We start from the raw sequence: 21,258 nt of genomic DNA on the forward strand, positions 1-21,258 counted from the left end.
TCGTACTTGAGCATTGGGTGTAGCTAAAATGCGAGTGTGTTTCATGAATGGATCAATGATTGAGCATAATGGGCTAGGGATAACTTTCTTCTGTGTTGATATTTTGAAATACATGGTTGCTTGTTGATATGCTTGAGTATTGAAATCTTCATGTCAAAACTAGACTATTGCATTGAATCATATAAAAGTTCAAATGGCCATGCTACAAAAGAAAAGAGTATGTGATGAACATGTTAGGCAGCATTGCAAATCAAAAATTTTGTTTTTAGCATTTACCTACTCGAGGACGAGCAGGAATTAAGCTTGGGGATGCTGATACGTCTCCAATGTATCTATAACTTCTTATTGTTCCATGTTGTTATATTATCATTCTTGGATGTTTTACAATCATTTTATATCAAATTTATATCATTTTTTGGGACTAACCTATTGACATAGTGTCCCGTGCCAGTTGCTATTTTGCTTGTTTTTTACTAAGTAGAAAATCAATACCAAAAGGAGTCCAAACGCAGCGATACTTTTTTGAGAATTTTTCTAGGCCAGAAGTCATAGGGTGGGCCAAAGAAGTACCAAAGGGGTGCCCTGATACGTCTCCAACGTATCTATAATTTTTTTTATTGTCCCATGCTATTATATTATCTCTTTTGGATGTTTATATGCATTAATATGCTATTTTATATTATTTTTGGGACTAACCTATTAACCTAGAGCCGAGTGCCAGTTTCTATTTTTTCCTTATTTTTGAGTTTCCCGGAAAAGGAATACCAAACGCAATAATAAAACCTTCGTGATGATTTTTCTTGGACCAGAAGACACCCAGGAGACTTGGAGATCAAGTCAGAGGAGCCACGAGGCGGCCACAAGGGTGGAGGGCGCGCCTAGGGGGTAGGGTGCGCCCTCCTATCTTGTGGGCCCCCTGTGACTCCCCTGACCTAATTCCTTCGCCTATATATTCACATATATTCCCAAACTACCAGAAGTATCCACGAAAACACTTTTCCACCGCCGCAACCTTCTGTACCCGTGAGATCCCATCTAGGGGCCTTTTCTGACATCCTGTCAGATGGGGATTCGATGACGGCGGGTTTCTACATCAAGTCAATTGCCCTTCCGATGAAGCGTGAGTAGTTTACCATGGACCAATGGGTCCATAGCTAGTAGCTAGATGGCTTCTTCTCTCTCTTTGATTCTCAATACCATGTTCTCCTCGATGTTCTTGGAGATCTATCCAATGTAATCTTATTTTGCGGTGTGTTTGTCGAGATCCAATGAATTGTGGATTTATGATCAGCTTATCTATGAATATTATTTGAATCTTCACTGAATTCTTCTATCCATGATTTGATATCTTCGTAATTCTCTTCGACCTATCGGTTTGGTTTGGCCAACTAGATTGGTTTTTCTTGCAATGTGAGAAGTGCTTAGCTTTGGGTTCAATCTTGCAGTGTCATTTCCCAGTGACAGTAGGGGCAGCAAGGCACGTATTGTATTGTTGCCATCGGGGATAAAAAGATGGGGTTTACATCACATTGCTTGAGTTTATTCCTCTACATCATGTCATCTTAGTTAATGCGTTGCCCCATTCTTTATGAACTTAATACTCTAGATGCATGCTGGATAGCGGTCGATGTGTGGAGTAATAGTAGTAGATGCAGAATCATTTCGGTCTACTTGACACGGGCGTGATGCCTATATTCATGATCATTGCCTTAGATATCGTCATAAATTTGCGCTTTTCTATCAATTGCTCCACAGTAATTTGTTCACCCACCCAATTATTTGCTATCTTGAGAGAAGCCTCTATTGAAAGCTATGGACCCCAGGTCTATTTTCCATCATATAAGTTTTCGATCTACTATTTTCCATCATATTAGTTTCAGATCTACTATTTTGCAATCTTTTACTTTCTAATCTATAAACCAAAAATACCAAAAATATTTACTTTATCGTTTATCTATCTCTATCAGGTCTTACTTTTGCAATTAACCGTGAAGGGATTGGCAACCCCTTTATTGCGTTAGGTTCAAGTTGTTTGATTGTTTGTGCAGGTATTAGGTGATTTGTGCGTTGTCTCCTACTGGATTGATACCTTGGTTCTCAAACTGAGGGAAATACTTATCTCAACTTTGCTGCATCACCCTTTCCTCTTCAAGGGAAAAACCAATGCAAGCTCAAGATGTAGCATGCCTTGATGGGGGCACAACCCACCTGGGCGCGCCTGGGGGCCCAGGCGTGCCCTAGTGGGATATGCCCACCTCGGTGGCCTCCCGCACCGCCTCTTTGCTCTATAAATACCCCAATATTCTAGAAACCATAGGGGAGTCGACGAAAATCAATTCCAGCCTCCGCAAGTTCCAGAACCACCAGATCCAATCTAGACACCATCACAGAGGGGTTCATCATCCTCATTGGTGCCTCTCCGATGATGCGTGAGTAGTTCATTGTAGACCTACGGGTCTGTAGTTAGTAGCTAGATGGCTTCCCCTCTCTCTTTTGATATTCAATAGAATGGTCTCTTGGAGATCTATTTGATGTAACTCTTTTTGCGGTGTGTTTGTTGGGATCCGATGAACTTTGAGTTTATGATCAGATCTATGTTTTTGTCCATGAAAGTTATTTGAGTCTTTTGATCTCTTATATGCATGATTGCTTATAGCCTTCTATTTCTTCATCTAATCTTTTGTTTAGTTAGGCCAACTAGATCAATTTTTCTTGCCATGGGAATAGGTGCTTTCTGATGGATTTGATCTTACGGTGCTCGATCCTAGTGACAGAAGGGGAACCGACATGTATGTATCGTTGCTATTAAGGATAACAATATGGGGTCTATTTCTACATAAATAGATCTTGTCTACATCATGTCATCATTCTTATTGCATTACTCTGTTTCTCACGAACTTAATACACTAGATGCATGCTGGATAGCGGTTGATGTGTGGAGTAATAGTAGTAGATGCAGGCAGGAGTCGGTCTACTAATCTTGGATGTGATGCCTATATAATGATCATTCCCTAGATATCGTCATGATTATTTGAAGTTCTATCAATTTCCCAATAGTAATTTGTTTACCCACGTATGCTATTTTTCTCGAGAGAAGCCACTAGTGAAATCTACGACCCCCGTGTCTCTTCTTTATCATATTTGCCTTTGAGATCTATTTTTATTTTCCTTTATTTTCATATCTATTAATCCAAAAACACAAAAATACCTTTCTGCAATTTCTTGTTATTTATTTTTATCTCGCGTTCCGGCGAGATCTATTTATCCAATCTACTACAATTTTACCTATCTATTTACCCATGAGGGATTGACAACCCCTCTCTTACATCGGGTTGCGAATATTTGTTCTTTGTGTGCAGGTACCGTTCATGTAGTGTTGCATGGTTCTCCTACTAGTTCAATAACCTTGGTCTCATCACTGTACCATCGTTGTGCTGCATCATCCCTTCCTCTTTGGGGAAATACCGACGTAATTAAAGCTGCATCAGTCCACGGAATTATGCAACTCATGTGTGGTGGGTTGATGTCTACTATGCAACTTGTTCTTGTAGACTTGTGTTGGGCCTCCAAGAGCAGAGTTTTGTAGGACAGTAGCAATTTTCCCTCAAGTGGATGACATAAGGTTTATCAATCCGTGGGAGGTGTAGGATGAAGATGGTCTCTCTCAAACAACCCTGCAACCAAATAATAAGAAGTCTCTTGTGTCCCCAACACACCAAATACAATGGTAATTTGTATAGGTGCACTAGTTCGGCAAAGAGATGGTGATACAAGTGTAGAATGATAGTAGATATTGATTTTTGTAATAGGAACGATAAAAAACAGCACGGTAGCAATTGATAAAACGGAGCGCAAACAGTATTGTAATGCTTGAGGCCTAGGGTCCGTACTTTTGCTAGTGCAATCTCTCAACAGTGCTAATATAATTGGATCATATAACCACCCCTCAAAGCGCGATGAAGAATCACTCCAAAGTTCCTATCTAGCAGAGAACATAAGAAGAAATTATTTGTAGGGTACGAAACCACCTTGAAGTTATTCTTTCTGATCGATCTATCCAATAGTTGGTACTAAAATAATACCAAATAACTTCATACTCATAATACTCAATCCAACACAAAGAACCTCAAAGAGTGCCCCAAGATTTCTAACGGAGAAACAAAGATAAGAACGTGCATCAACCCCTATATGTAGATTACCCCAATGTCACCTCGGGAATCCGTGAGTTGAGTGCCAAAACATATACCAAGTGAATCAATACAATACCCTGTTGTCACCACGAGTATTCATATGCAAGACATATATTAGGTGCTCTCAAATCCGTAAAAGTATTCAATCCGATAAAACAAAATCTCAAAGGGAAAACTCAATTCACAACAAGATGGAGAGGGGAAAACACCATATGATCCGACTATATTAACAAAGCTCACGATACATGAAGATCATGACATCTCAAGAACACGAGAATGAGAGATTAAACACATAGCTACTGATATAAACCCTCAGCCCCGAGGGTGGACTACTCCCTCCTCATTGTGGTGGCCATCGGGATGATCAAGATGGCCACCGGAGATGATTCCCCCCTCCGGCAGGGTGCCGAAATGGGGTCTAGATTGGTTTTCGGTGGCTACAGAGGCCTGCAGTGGCGGAACTTCTGATCTAGGTTAACCCCAAGGGTTTTTGGAATTTTTGGGAATTTATAGGGTAAAGAGGGGGTGCGGGAGGCCACCGAGGTGGGCACAACCCACCTGGGCGCGCCTATGCCCCTAGGCTCGCCCTGGTGGGTTGTGCCCCCCTCGGGGCACCCCCAGGTGCTGCTTTGGCCCATTGGTGGTCTTCTGGTCCATAAAAATTCCACAAAAAGTTTCGCGGTGTTTGGACTCCGTTTGATATTGATTTCCTGCAATGTAAAAAACATGCAAAAAACAGCAACTGACACTTGGCACTATGTCAATAGGTTAGTACCAGAAAATGATATAAAATGATTATAAAACATCCAAGAATGATATATAATAGCATGGAATAATAAAAAAGTATAGATACGTTGGAGATGTATCATGGGCACATGGCTGTCAGTATTAATGGGATGGTGGGTCCCTATTTTTGCAACGGTTGTGGCATGCGTCAAGGGGACCCCATCTCTCCCCTCCTCTTTAACTTTGTGGCTGACGCTCTCTCATGTCTCCTCAACAGAGTTGCGGATGCTGGGAATATCACGCTTGTGATTTCTAACCTTATCCCGGACGCTGTGTCTCACCTACAATACGCTGGTGATTCCATTATCCTGTTAGAATATAGCGATCCTTGTCTTGCCAACCTTAAATTCATCCTTCTCTGTTTTGTGGCCATGTAGGGGCTGAAAATTAATTTCCTAAAAATCAGGTTATTCTTCTTAATGGATCTAACGAAGAGGCGGCCCATGTGGCCCACAGTCTCAACTACTCGCTAGGCTTATTTCCCCTTAAATATTGGGCCTTCCGGTCTCCCCAAGTTGTCTTTTCTCCTCTGATTTTGCTCCTATGGTGCTCAAAGTTGGCAACAGAGTGATGCCATGGAGCGGACGTTATAATTCGTGTGCGGGCAAGGTTTGCCTTATTAATGCTTGTCTCTCCTCCCTCCCCATGTTTCTTATGGGATTTTACCGTTTGCCTGAAGGCGCCCATGCTAGCTTTGATAAGCATCATAGTGCGTTCTACTGGAACTCGACTCATAATAAACGCAAAAATCATTTGGTCAAGTGAAAACTTATGTGTAAACCGAAAGGACTGGGGGGATGGGTATCATCAATAACTCTGTCATGAATATCTACCTCATTGTCAAATGGTGGTGGAGGATCTTTAACACTCCTGATGGCATGTTGTGGCGTGACACACTACAAAAAAATACACTTCCGTGATGATACGTGTTTGTCACAGTAGGTCGCATTTTTTGTCATGCATGTATATCCATGACAAATTTATGACAGAATCAAGATAGTCATACATGCGCTGTCGTAGAAGTGTTCCATGACATTACCAAAATTATCATCACGGAAGTGCGATAAATCGCGCGTCACAGAAGTGCTTTCGTCAAGGGTGACCGACACGTGGCATCCACCATAACGGAACACCGTTAAGCTATCGGGTCGGGTTTTGGATCCGATAACCCGTTAACAGCCCCGACCAATGGAAAATTTCCACGTGTAAAATTCTTATTGGCCGGACGAAACACGTGTCAGCTCGTCAGTGGGTCAGATAGGCGCCTATGATATGTCGACACGTGCCACGGCCCACCACTGGCCCATTTAGCTTACAAAGCCGGCCCGTTTGACTTGGTTAAAAGTTAACGGGCTGGCCCATGAAAAGCCTGTTAATGGTCTCTTCGCAAATAGCCCATTTTACGGCCCGTTAGGCACTAAAGGAAATTGGCCCAACAACGTCATGTGGGCCGTCGAATATAACACTAGCCCATTTCACTTTCGGCCCATGTATGGCCCACGACGTCTTTCGGCCCATATGAGGCCTTCGTATCTTTCGGCCCTTTACAGGCCCACGGTGACTCTAGCCCATAATGAACAGTAATTTTCTTTATACCCGTTAACGGCCCATGATTTACATGGGCCGTTTCCAGCCCGTGTTAGCTTTCGGCCTATTGACGGCCCATACGTTCTTGGGCTCCTTTTCGGCCCTCGATTACTTCCGGCCCGTTACTGGCCTGTTCCCCTAATGGGCCAAATTCGGCCCATGGCAAGAGTCGGCCCGTTACTGGCATGTTCCCCAAATGGGCCAAATTCGGCCCATGGCAAGAGTCGGCCCGTTACTGGTCTGTTACCCTAATGGGCCAAATTCGGCCCATGGCAAGAGTCGGCCCGTTTCTGGCCAGCCCGTCCTATATTCTGGCCCATTAATGACCCGTTATGCCTGTGACAGAATTAAGCTTTTGCAGTCCTACGGCCTGTTAACGGCCCATTACCGTGCTGGGCTAATACCAATTACGCCCGATTACGGCCCATGTAGACCCATTTATCCGACGGCCCGAGGCCCATTTATCTATGGCCCGAGGGCCACCGATTACAGGGCCATTTATCGACGGCCCGTATATGGCCCATGGGTAGTTGCGGCCACTAGCAAACCAGGGAAAAAGAAGAATAGGAAATAAATAAGGCCCAAACTAACGCTAGGCTATTAAGGCGATTGCACAGATTACATCCACTCGGCATCAAAGATCGCCACCAGTGCAAATATAGGGAACACCCTACACTATACAAAAATGGCTTGCTGTTTTATTCAACCAGTGGCTGCACGTTAAGAATAAATTTTGTATCGCACCAAAACAAATTACAACTATATAACAAAAGGAAGGTTGGCATAAAACTTAACAGTCTAGCAGATAAATGCACCACCAGAAGTTCAGAAGCTCGGTTCATTTGACCTGACTGTTATGTTTTCATGATGTATTGTCCGATGGAACACCATAACCCTCGCCTTCATTTCCCCTAGGCTCCTGAACAACATAGCAAATGTCTGATAGTCTGGTTTCAAAACCATGCATATCTTGACGACATTGAGCAATGTTTCTCCTTGTTTCACAAAGGGCCTCTGTTAGGGAATGGACTTGTGTCTGGAGCGCGGATACAACATTGCTTTGAGCTTGCATATCTTGATCATGAGGCAGTTTGGATGATATTGCCTTAACAACCAACCCAGTATTACGCAGGAACGTGCTTTTGGCACTATTAGTGGACAGGTACTAACCCACTGCAGCAAGAGCTGACATTGCGGTTATAGTTGCCTCGCCACCTTCAGAAGGTGGCGGTTCCACCATTTTTTCCATAGCTCGCTGAAAAGTTGAGGTTTTACATTAGTAGTACCAGAACAGAAGATATTAAGGAGGCAGCAAAACCAAACAAAATAGCTTTGGTCTATATACAGAACTTATTCTGGTGAACCCATGTAAAATATTAGTTGTATTTTATTGCAAAGTACATAATAAAACCAGGTTCCAAACATATGACCATGTACCATCGCTAATGTATTGTCTATTTCTTCACATTGTATTGAGGGCTAAGGATAAAGAGACGGAGTTTATAATACGGTAAGCATAGTATGACATCATTATATCACAAAACAACTGAGAACAAACAAACAGGCAATTGTAACATTGTGTGGGCAAGTCCAGCACGGAACTAGATTACGGGTCAAGATCAAAGGAATATCACTCCTCCCTTTTAAACCTTGTAAGGTGCAATGATACGCTAAGACAATTGTGTATAAAATTGAAAAGAGTAATAGACATTGGCTGCAAACCATGCAGTTCAAGGCACAAGTCATAGTAAGTAGTAGTTAAAAGGCATGAGGATTAAGGACTTACAACAGCGGCTTTGACTGGTGTAGTCATGCCCTTCTTCTTGCTGGTGTGACAGTCCTTGAAGATTTCCACAGCATTTGGTTCAGGTACTTTTTGGTCCTTGTGGGCTTTCCTCTGCATTTCGAACAAGTCAATATAGATCTGATAATATGGTACAGCGAAAAGAGTGAAACAGCAGCTAATTACAAGAACCTCGCAATGTGCAATATAGCTACGAGATCCTGTTGTCTGTTGGAATTTCACTTTCATACGGTTGGCCTTGTTCTTTGAACAGTTCACCTACAAGAAGATAGATTTGTGTGGCACATGCGTCAATAGGACTTCAACATGTGATATGATCACATGTATATAATGTACCTGATACTTCGGATCAGACCAGTGTTTAACAAGGCCCCTCCAGCCTTCATCTGATATATTTTCCACTGGAGATGTTTGGGAAAGTTCACTGTTAGCCTTGCCTTCAAAGTGAGTTTTCCTCAAGTTATACTGATACTGTCGCAGAGCAGACTTGAAAACATGGGTGCAAGCTTGTCTGGTTGCATCATCTTGGCTATCCAACTTGAACCTCATATGTTGAAAATTATGGGAGTCTCATTATCAGCAACCTAGAAAGTATGGGACAGAGCAAGACGATATTACTAGTTTCCATACATAACCATACTTACAGATAAATGGTCGAGGAAGGTGTTGAACTGGGTTTCGTCTTTGTCATTCCTGTACTGAATCCATGTTCGGAGGATACGTACATGACACCTAACGGCAACCGCTACCTCTGATACTAACTTGGCTGACTCTGTAGCATCACGTGGCCTTTTTAAACCTAGCTCAAAACGGATCTCCATTCTTCCTCCTCTAGATTTAGTTAACCTATCGAGCATTATCCCTGATGTTTGTTTTCTCTTGCGCCTAGGTGCTAGTCCAACAACAAACATAGGAAGTTTAGTGTACATCAAACTGTGAGACTACATATAAAGAAGCATGCAACTGTAACTTGACTCCAGCAACTACCTTCTTGCTGTTGAAGCTCACAAGGTTCTTCTGATATTGCCAACTCGTCTTGTGTCAAGAGTGCTTGGGAATTAGTGTCAGGTGGCAAGGGAGCTTGGGAATGTGCTACTAGCTCAGTTGACGCACGAGTATGTCGTGCAGCTGGTGTTGGAAATATGCCCTAGAGGCAATAATAAATTGATTATTATTATATTTCCTTGTTCATGATAATCGTTTATTATCCATGCTAGAATTGTATTGATAGGAAACTCAGATACATGTGTGGATACATAGACAACACCATGTCCCTAGTAAGCCTCTAGTTGACTAGCTCGTTGATCAATAGATGGTTACGGTTTCCTGACCATGGACATTGGATGTCGTTGATAACGGGATCACATCATTAGGAGAATGATGTGATGGACAAGACCCAATCCTAAGCCTAGCACAAGATCATGTAGTTCGTATGCTAAAGCTTTTCTAATGTCAAGTATCATTTCCTTAGACCATGAGATTGTGCAACTCCCGGATACCGTAGGAGTGCTTTGGGTGTGCCAAACGTCACAACGTAACTGGGTGGCTATAAAGGTATACTACGGGTATCTCTGAAAGTGTCTGTTGGGTTGGCACGAATCGAGATTGGGATTTTGTCACTCCGTGTAAACGGAGAGGTATCTCTGGGCCCACTCGGTAGGACATCATCATAATGTGCACAATGTGACCAAGGGGTTGATCACGGGATGATGTGTTACGGAACGAGTAAAGAGACTTGCCAGTAACGAGATTGAACAAGGTATCGGTATACCGACGATCGAATCTCGGGCAAGTACCATACCGCTAGACAAAGGGAATTGTATACGGGATTGATTGAGTCCTTGACATCATGGATCATCCGATGAGATCATCGTGGAACATGTGGGAGCCAACATGGGTATCCAGATCCCGCTGTTGGTTATTGACCGGAGAACATCTCGGTCATGACTACATGTCTCCCGAACCCGTAGGGTCTACACACTTAAGGTTCGATGACGCTAGGGTTATAAAGGAAGTTTGTATGTGGTTACCGAATGTTGTTCGGAGTCCCGGATGAGATCCCGGACGTCACGAGGAGTTCCGGAATGGTCCGGAGGTAAAGATTTATATATAGGAAGTCCTGTTTCGGCCATCGGGACAAGTTTCGGGGTCATCGGTATTGTACCGGGACCACCGGAAGGGTCCCGGGGGCCCACCGGGTGGGGCCACCTGCCCCCTGGGGCCACATGGGCTGTAGGGGGTGCGCCTTGGCCTACATGGGCCAAGGGCACCATCCCCTAGAGGCCCATGCGCCAAGATATAGGAAAAAGGGGAGAGTCCTAAAAGGGGAAGGCACCTCCGAGGTGCCTTGGGGAGGATGGACTCCTCCCCCCCTCTTAGCCGCACCCCTTCCTTGGAGGAAGGGGCAAGGCTGCGCCTCCCCCCTCTCCCCTGCCCCTATATATAGTGGAGGGGAGGGAGGGCATCCATACCTGAGCCCTTGGCGCCTCCCTCCCTACCGTGACACCTCCTCCTCTCCCGTAGGTGCTTCGCGAAGCCCTGCAGGATTGCCACGCTCCTCCATCACCACCACGCCGTTGTGCTGCTGCTGGATGGAGTCTTCCTCAACCTCTCCCTCTCTCCTTGCTGGATCAAGGCGTGGGAGACATCGTCGAGCTGTACGTGTGTTGAATGCGGAGGTGCCGTCCGTTCGGCACAAGGATCATCGGTGATCTGAATCACGACGAGTACGACTCCATCAACCCCGTTCACTTGAACGCTTCCGCTTAGCGATCTACAAGGGTATGTAGATGCACTCTCCTTCCCCTCGTTGCTAGTCTCTCCATAGATAGATCTTGGTGACACGTAGGAAAATATTGAATTTCTGCTACGTTCCCCAACAGTGGCATCATGAGCTAGGTCTATTGCGTAGATTCTTTGCACGAGTAGAACACAAAGTAGTTGTGGGCGTCGATATTGTTCAATATGCTTGCCGTTACTAGTCTTATCGTGATTCGGCGGCATCGTGGGATGAAGCGACCCGGACCAACCTTACACGTACGCTTACGTGAGACCGGTTCCACCGACAAACATGCACTAGTTGCATAAGGTGGCTGGCGGGTGTCTGTCTCTCCCACTTTAGTCGGATCGGATTCGATGAAAAGGGTCCTTATGAAGGGTAAATAGCAATTGGCATATCACGTTGTGGTTCATGCGTAGGTAAGAAACGTTCTTGCTAGAAACCCATAGCAGCCACGTAAAACATGCAAACAACAATTAGAGGATGTCTAACTTGTTTTTGCAGGGTATGCTATGTGATGTGATATGGCCAAAGGATGTGATGAATGATATATGTGATGTATGAGATTGATCATGTTCTTGTAATAGGAATCACGACTTGCATGTCGATGAGTATGACAACGGCAGGAGCCATAGGAGTTGTCTTAATTTATTTGTGACCTGCGTGTCAACTTAAACGTCATGTAATTACTTTACTTTATTGCTAACCGTTAGTCATAGTAGTAGAAGTAATAGTTGGCGAGGCAACTTCATGAAGACACGATGATGGAGATCATGATGATGGAGATCATGGTGTCATGCCGGTGACGATGATGATCATGGAGCCCCGAAGATGGAGATCAAAAGGAGCAAAGTGATGATGGCCATATCATGTCACTATTTGATTGCATGTGATGTTTATCATGTTTATACATCTTATTTGCTTAGAACGACGGTAGTAAATAAGATGATCCCTTACAACAATTTCAAGAAGTGTTCTCCCCTAACTGTGCACCGTTGCGACAGTTCATGTTTCGAAGCACCACGTGATGATCGGGTGTTAGATTCTAACGTTCACATACAACGGGTGTAAGACAGATTTACACACGCGGAACACTTAGGGTTAACTTGACGAGCCTAGCATGTACAGACATGGCCTCGGAACACGGAGACCGAAAGGTCGAACATGAGTCGTATAGAAGATACGATCAACATGAAGATGTTCACCGATGATGACTAGTCCGTCTCACGTGATGATCGGACACGGCCTAGTTTGACTCGGATCATGTAATCACTTAGATGACTAGAGGGATGTCTATCTGAGTGGGAGTTCATAAGATGAACTTAATTATCCTGAACATAGTCAAAAGGTTTTTGCAAATTATGTCGTAGCTCACGCTATAGTTCTAATGTTTAGATATGTTCCTAGAGAAAAATTAGTTGAAAGTTGATAGTAGCAATTATGCGGACTAGGTCCGTAAACTGAGGATTGTCCTCATTGCTTCATAGAAGGCTTATGTCCTTAATGCACCGCTCAGTGTGCTGAACCTCGAACGTTGTCTGTGGTTGTTGCGAACATCTGACATACACGTTTTGATAACTACGTGATAGTTCAGTTAAACGGTTTAGAGTTGAGGTACCAAAGACGTTTTTGAAACATCGCGAAACATATGAGATGTTTTGAGGGCTGAAATTGGGATTTCAGGCTCGTGCCCATGTCAAGAGGTATAAGACCTCCGATGACTTTCTTAACCTGCAAACTAAGGAGAAAAGCTCAATTATTGAGCTTGTGCTCAGATTGTCTAAGTACAACAATCATTTGAATCGAGTGGGAGTTGATCTTCCAGATAAGACAGTGATGGTTCTCCAAAGTCATTGCCACCAAGCTGTTAAAGCTTCGTGATGAACTATAACATATCAGGGATAGATATGATGATCCTTGAGGTATTCGCGATGTTTGACACCGCGAAAGTAGAAATCAAGAAGGAGCATCAATTGTTGATGGTTGGTGAAACCTCTAGTTTCAAGAAGGGCAAGGGCAAGAAGGGATACTTCATGAAACGGCAAATCAGCTGCTGCTCTAGTGAAGAAACCCAAGGTAAAACCCAAACCCGAGACTAAGTGCTTCTGTAATAAGGGGAACAACCACTAGAGCAGAATTACCCTAGATACTTGGTAGATAAGAAGGCTGGCAAGGTCGATAGAAGTATATTGGATATACATTGTGTTAATGTGTACTTTGCTGGTACTCCTAGTAGCACCAGGGTATTAGATACCGGTTCGGTTGCTAAGTGTTAGTAACTCGAAACAAAAGGCTACGGAATAAACGGAGACTAGCTAAAGGTGAGCTGACGATATGTGTTGGAAGTTTTTCCAAGCTTGATATGATCAAGCATCGCATGCTCCCTCTACCAAAGAGATTGGTGTTAAACCTAAATAATTGTTATTTGGTGTTTGCGTTGAGCATAGACATGATTGGATTACGTCTATCGCAATACGATTATTCATTTAAGGAGAATAATGGTTACTCTGTTTATTTGAATAATACCTTCAATGGTCTTACACCTAAAATGAATGGTTTATTAAATCTCGATCGTAGTGATACACATGTTCATGCCAAAAGATAGTAATGATAGTACCACCTACTTGTGGCACTGCCACGTAAGTCATATCGGTATAAAACACATGAAGAAGCTCCATATTGATGGATCTTTGGGCTCACTCGTTTTGAAAAGTTTGAGACATGCGAACCATGTCTATTGGTGTATATGCATGAAGAAACTCCATGCAAATGGACCGTTTTGACTCACTTGATTTTGAATCACTTGGGACATGCAAATCATACCACATGGGCAAGATGACTGAAAAGCCTCGTTTTCAGTAAGATGGAACAAGATAGCAACTTGTTGGAAGTAACACATTTTGATGTGTGCAGTCCAATGAGTGCTGAGGCATGCAGTGAATATCGTTATGTTCTTACTTCACAGATGATTCGAGTAGATGTTGAGTATATTTACTTGATGAATCACGAGTCTGAATTATTGAAAGGTTCAAGTAATTTCAGTGTGAAGTTGAAAGATCGTCGTGACAAGAGGATAAAAGATCTATGATATGATCATAGAGATGAATATCCGAATCACGAGTTTGGCGCAGAATTAAGACATTGTGGAAATTGTTTCACAACTGATACAGCCTGGAACACCATAGTGTGATGGTGTGTCCAAATGTCATAGTTGCACCCTATTGGATATGGTGCATACCATGATGTCTCTTATCAAGTTACCACTATCGTTCATGGGTTAGGCATTAGAGACAACCACATTCACTTTAAATAGGGCACCACATAATTTCGTTGAGACGACACCGTATGAACTATGGTTTGGAGAAACCTAAGTTGCCGTTTCTTGAAAGTTTGGGGCTGCGACGCTTATGTGAAAAGGTTTCAGGTTGATAAGCTCGAACCCAAAGCAGATAAAAATGCATCTTCATAGGACACCCAAAAACAGTTGGGTATACCTCCTAATTCAGATCCGAAAGCAATAGGGATTGTTTCTTGAATCGGGTCCTTTTTCGAGGAAAGGTTTCTCTCGAAAAGTTGAGTGGGAGGATGGTGGAGACTTGATGAGGTTATTGAACCGTCACTTCAACAAGTGTGTAGCAGGGCACAGGAAGTTGTTCCTGCGGCACGTACACCAACTAAAGTGGAAGCTTATGATAGTGATCATGAAACTTCGGATCGAGTCACTACCAAACCTCGTGGGATGACAAGGATGCGTACTACTTCAGAGTGGTACGTAATCCTGTCTTGGAAGTCATGTTGCTAGACAACAATGAACCTACGAGCTATGGAGAAGCGATGGTGGGCCCGGATTCCAATAAATGGCTCAAGGCCATAAAACCCGAGAGAGGATCCATGTATGAAAACAAAGTGTAGACTTTGGAAGAACTACTTGATGGTCGTAAGGCTGTTAGGTACATATGGATTTTGAAAGGAAGACAGACAATGATGGTAAGTGTCACCATTGAGAAAGCTCGACTTGTCGTTAAGATGTTTTTCGACAAGTTCAAGGAGTTGACTACGATGAGACTTTCTCACTCGTAGCAACGCTAAGAGTCTGTTGGAATTATATTAGCAATTACTGCATTATTTATGAAATCTTGCAGATAGGATGTCAAAACATTGTTTCCTCGACGATTCTTGAGGAAAGGTTGTATGTGATACAACCGGAAGGTTTTGTCTATCCTGAAATATGCTAATAAGTATGCAAAGCTCCAGCAATCCTTCTGAGGACTGGAGTGAGCATCTCGGAGTTGGAATGTATGCTTTGATGATGATCAAAGATTTTGGGTGTATACAAAGTTTATGAGAAACTTGTATTTCCAAAGAAGTGAGTGGGAGCACTATAGAATTTCTGATGAGTATATGTTGTTGACATATTAATGATCAGAAATGACGTAGAATTTCTGGAAAGCATATAGGGTTATTTGGAAAGTGTTTTCAATGGAAAACCTGGATTAAGCTACTTGAACATTGAGCATCAAGATCTATAAGGATAGATCAAAACGCTTAATAGTACTTTCAAATGAGCACATGCCTTGACGTGATCTTGAAGGTGTTCAAGATGGATCAGTCAAAGAAGGAGTTCTTGCTTGAGTTGTAAGGTATGAAATTAAGACTTAAAGCTCGACCATGGCAGAATAGAGAGAAAGGAACGAAGGTCGTCCCCTATGCTTAAGACATAGGCTCTACAGTATGCTATGCTGTGTACCGCACCTGAAGTGTGCTTTACCATGAGTCAGTCAAGGGGTACAAGAGTGATCCAAGAATGGATCACAGGACAGCGGTCAAAGTTATCCTTAGTAACTAGTGGACTAAGGAATTTTCTCAATTATGGAGGTGGTAAAAGAGTTCGTCGTAAAGGGTTACGTCGATGCAAGCTTAACACCTATCCGGATAGCTCTGAGTAGAGATACCGGATACGTATAATGGAGCAACAATTTAGAATAGCTCCAAGTAGAACAGTTATTTGGAATAGCTCCAAATAGAACGTGGTAGCTGCATCTAGGAGATGACATAGAGATTTGTAAAGCACATACGGATCTGAAAGGTTCAGACCCGTTGACTATAACCTCTCTCACAAGCATAACATGATCAAACCCAGAACTCATCGAGTGTTAATCACATGGTAAATGTGAACTAGATTATTGACTCTAGTAAACTCTTTGGGTGTTAGTCACATGGGGATGTGACCTTGAGTGTTAATCACATATCGATGTGAACTAGATTATTGACTCTAGTGCAAGTGGGAGACTGTTGGAAATATGCCGTAGAGGCAATAATAAATTGATTATTATTATATTTCCTTGTTCATGATAATCGTTTATTATCCATGCTAGAATTGTATTGATAGGAAACTCAGATACATGTGTGGATACATAGACAACACCATGTCCCTAGTAAGCCTCTAGTTGACTAGCTCGTTGATCAATAGATGGTTACGGTTTCCTGACCATGGACATTGGATGTCGTTGATAACGGGATCACATCATTAGGAGAATGATGTGATGGACAAGACCCAATCCTAAGCCTAGCACAAGATCATGTAGTTCGTATGCTAAAGCTTTTCTAATGTCAAGTATCATTTCCTTAGACCATGAGATTGTGCAACTCCCGGATACCGTAGGAGTGCTTTGGGTGTGCCAAACGTCACAACGTAACTGGGTGGCTATAAAGGTATACTACGGGTATCTCTAAAAGTGTCTGTTGGGTTGGCACGAATCGAGATTGGAATTTTGTCACTCCGTGTAAACGGAGAGGTATCTCTGGGCCCACTCGGTAGGACATCATCATAATGTGCACAATGTGACCAAGGGGTTGATCACGGGATGATGTGTTACGGAACGAGTAAAGAGACTTGCCGGTAACGAGATTGAACAAGGTATCGGTATACCGACGATCGAATCTCGGGCAAGTACCATACCGCTAGACAAAGGGAATTGTATACGGGATTGATTGAGTCCTTGACATCGTGATTCATCCGATGAGATCATCGTGGAACATGTGGGAGCCAACATGGGTATCCAGATCCCGCTGTTGGTTATTGACCGGAGAACATCTCGGTCATGACTACATGTCTCCCGAACCCGTAGGGTCTACACACTTAAGGTTCGATGACGCTAGGGTTATAAAGGAAGTTTGTATGTGGTTACCGAATGTTCTTCGGAGTCCCGGATGAGATCCCGGACGTCACGAGGAGTTCCGGAATGGTCCGGAGGTAAAGATTTATATATAGGAAGTCCTGTTTCGGCCATCGGGACAAGTTTCGGGGTCATCGGTATTGTACCGGGACCACCGGAAGGGTCCCGGGGGCCCACCGGGTGGAGCCACCTGCCCCGGGGGGCCACATGGGCTGTAGGGGGTGCGCCTTGGCCTACATGGGCCAAGGGCACCAGCCCCTAGAGGCCCATGCGCCAAGATATAGGAAAAAGGGGAGAGTCCTAAAAGGGGAAGGCACCTCCGAGGTGCCTTGGGGAGGATGGACACCTCCCCCCCTCTTAGCCGCACCCCTTCCTTGGAGGAAGGGGCAAGGCTGCGCCTCCCCCCTCTCCCCTGCCCCTATATATAGTGGAGGGGAGGGAGGGCATCCATACCTGAGCCCTTGGCGCCTCCCTCCCTCCCGTGACACCTCCTCCTCTCCCGTAGGTGCTTGGCGAAGCCCTGTAGGATTGCCACGCTCCTCCATCACCACCACGCCGTTGTGCTGCTGCTGGATGGAGTCTTCCTCAACCTCTCCCTCTCTCCTTGCTGGATCAAGGCGTGGGAGACATCGTCGAGTTGTACGTGTGTTGAACGCGGAGGTGCCGTCCGTTCGGCACTAGGATCATCGGTGATATGAATCACGACGAGTACGACTCCATCAACCCCGTTCACTTGAACGCTTCCGCTTAGCGATCTACAAGGGTATGTAGATGCACTCTCCTTCCCCTCGTTGCTAGTCTATCCATAGATAGATCTTGGTGACACGTAGGAAAATTTTGAATTTCTGCTACGTTCCCCAACAGCTGGTAGTACTGTGGTAGGTGTTGCAAGAAATAGGGTTGTCTCTGCTTGTTTGGTGGCAGCTATTTGTTTCTGTTTGGCTTTTTTTGCAGTTCGTTAGCATGGGATGTCGTGTTTGTAGAATTTTTCGCTGGACTTTCACCTTCTATTGCACCATCAGTACCAGTAGAATCTGCAGGATTCATCCGCTTCTCATTCCCTGCCATTCTCTATTTCTTCCTCTTTCTCTGTGCCATGTTAAGTTAAGCCGACAAGAAAAACGAATAAAATTTAGTTCTTCAGAACAAATTGGTGGGTGATGCAAACGAATAAAACTTTGATGTTAGACAACCACATGATAGGAGGATGTAATATGTATGAAAAACAGGACGGAAGAGATAACTAGAACTATGATGTGTAAACTAAGAAGAAGACATTTCACCAAATTAGAAGCAATGCAATGGAAGGTAGACACCATATGAAAGATGCTACAAATATCGCTATGCCAAGTTAACAGTCTCAGCATAAATGGTGTTTAAACAAATGTGAAGCAGTACAAGAAATAAATCATATGCAAGATGCAAACAACATCACACTACCATGTTAGAGGTCTCTCGTCATTAGTGCTATTGCATATTCACAGCATTGCATATTCACAGCTTATGATGTGTAAACTAAGGAGAAGGCATTTCAACAAATTAGAAGCAATGAAAGCTAGACACCATATAAAAGATGCAAATAATATCACTGTACCAAGTTAAAACTGTCTCGTCATAAGTGCCATTTCAACAAATTAGTAGTACAAGCTAGAAAAGAATGTGAGATGTAACCTATATCACACTCCGAAGTCAAACGTGTCTTATGATAAGTGATTGTTGCAGGTTACACAACAGTAGTAATTTGATGTAAGAACATGGTGTGATAGACAGATATTGTATGTTCTAGAAACAGGAACACGTGTCTTATTAAGTATAATGTGTAAAGTAAGCATATGGAATTCAACAAAATTAGAAGCAATACAAGCTAGACATCACACATAACATGCAACCACATATAATAGTGCCAAGTTAGAGGGAGCACCAGTGATGCTGCACTAGGGGAGACGTGCTCATCATAAACACAGCTTTGTCGAGTGTCTATGCATGTGTTGTCTTGGAAATCATCTTGGGGGTGTGGAGGAGTAGAAACTGTAGAGGCCCTCCGTTTGGAAGGAGCACCTTTATCCGTTGCCTTGCTAACTTCCTTCCGCTTTATTGATTTTGAATTGTCAAGTAAAACCGACAAGAAAAAGCAATAAAATTCTCTCTTCAGAACTCATTCATGCATGATACTAACAATCACTACTTTGATGTAAGGCAAACACATGATACCAGGATGGAATATGTACGAAAAATAGGACGGCATGGCATGTTCACAACTGTTTGTGTAAACTAAGCAGAAACCATTCCAGCAAATAAGAAGCAATGCAAGCTAGACACCACATGAAAGATGCAACCAATATGACTGCCAAGTTAAAAGTGTCCCATCATAAATGGAATTTCAACAAATTAGAAGCAGCGCATGCTATAAATCATATGAAAGATGCAACTAATATCACACTGCATATACTAAAGGTGTCTCGTCATATTGATTGATGTGGGATACAAAAAAAACAATAGTTTTATGTAAGGACATGCTTAATAGACTGATGTACTATGTACTAAATACAGGAAGGCATGTCACATTAACAGGTATAATGTCACATTTACAGGAGTATAAGCTAAGCAGACTAGCACATGCAATTTAACCAGATTGGAAGAATTACAATCTAGACACCATATGCAACATGCAACCACATATTACGCTGCCAAGTTAGAGCAAGCACCTGCAATGCTAGTGTAGGGGAAATACTGTAATCAACTACAGAGCTACATTCACTATCTTCATCTAGCATTTCTGTTTCTTGAGAATCATGTCGGGAGGCTGACGTTGCATTCTTTAAATGAGGAGTAGTCCCCTTGCCTGCCTGCCTCGTCATAAGTGATTGATGAGGGATCCACAAGAACATTAGTTTGATGTAAGAACATGGTTAATACACAGATGTACTAGTATGTACCAAAAACAGAAAGGCATGTCATATTCAAAGGTATAATGTGTAAGCAAAGCAGATGCAATTTAACCAAATTGGAAGCAATACAAGCTAGACATCCGGCTGGAGTGGTGAACATGATCACCTAGGACCTGAGAGCCTGGTGGGAGGCGGGTTGCTTCGCCACCATCGCGGCTTTTTAGTTGGCTTCCAGGTGATGCATGTCTTTGCTAGGCTTGTCACTGGCTCGGCCAATGCCCTGACTAGCTATTTGTCTTCTGGTGCTCACGGGATGGTGGTTCATGTAAAAAATATCTTTCCTTATCTTAATAAAGACTGACTTCGGCCTTTCGAATACAAGCTATACACCAACATGCAACCACATATGACACCGCGAAGTTAAAGGAAGCACCTGGGATGGTGGTTCATTGCGAGCGAGGTCATCAACTACACAGCTACATTTACCGTCTCCATCTGCTGACACTGCACCCTTTATAGTGTTGTAACGTGTCTTGCCTACCCGTATACCAAGCTGGAGTGACTTCTCTCTTTTCTTTGCTGCTTCTCTTTCGGCAGGAGAGTCTGAAATACCCTTGCATAAAAACACAATAGTGAGAGTATGGGTGAAGTGTGTGCACAACTAGTGCACTGTAAAAGTAGCAGATAGCAGGTGGCTTAAAAATAAATGACAGGAGACATGTGATAGCTCTACAACATTGCATGGCAAACAAAATTAGATTCTACTCCGTATGATTTTGTAATATATGAGCACAGGAAATGCAGGTACTCCTCCAGCACACCACCACATGTGGTCATATCTAAGATAACAGTCGACTGGAAATAAATAGGTCAGTTGATTTTTTTAATGAACCGTCCGATCTATAAGGAACGGGCAGATGGCCTTCGTCTACCTCCCGCCAGTCACTGTTGACGATCTTTCACGAACTGCCAGTGACCACCGGCCCAGACCCGTGCCTCCGCCGCCCCGCCCTCCCATCGACCTCACACCATCGTCGTGCTTGGCAGC

Source organism: Triticum dicoccoides, chromosome 5B (assembly GCF_002162155.2).
Source record: "Triticum dicoccoides isolate Atlit2015 ecotype Zavitan chromosome 5B, WEW_v2.0, whole genome shotgun sequence".
NCBI classification, from domain to species: domain Eukaryota; kingdom Viridiplantae; phylum Streptophyta; class Magnoliopsida; order Poales; family Poaceae; genus Triticum; species Triticum dicoccoides.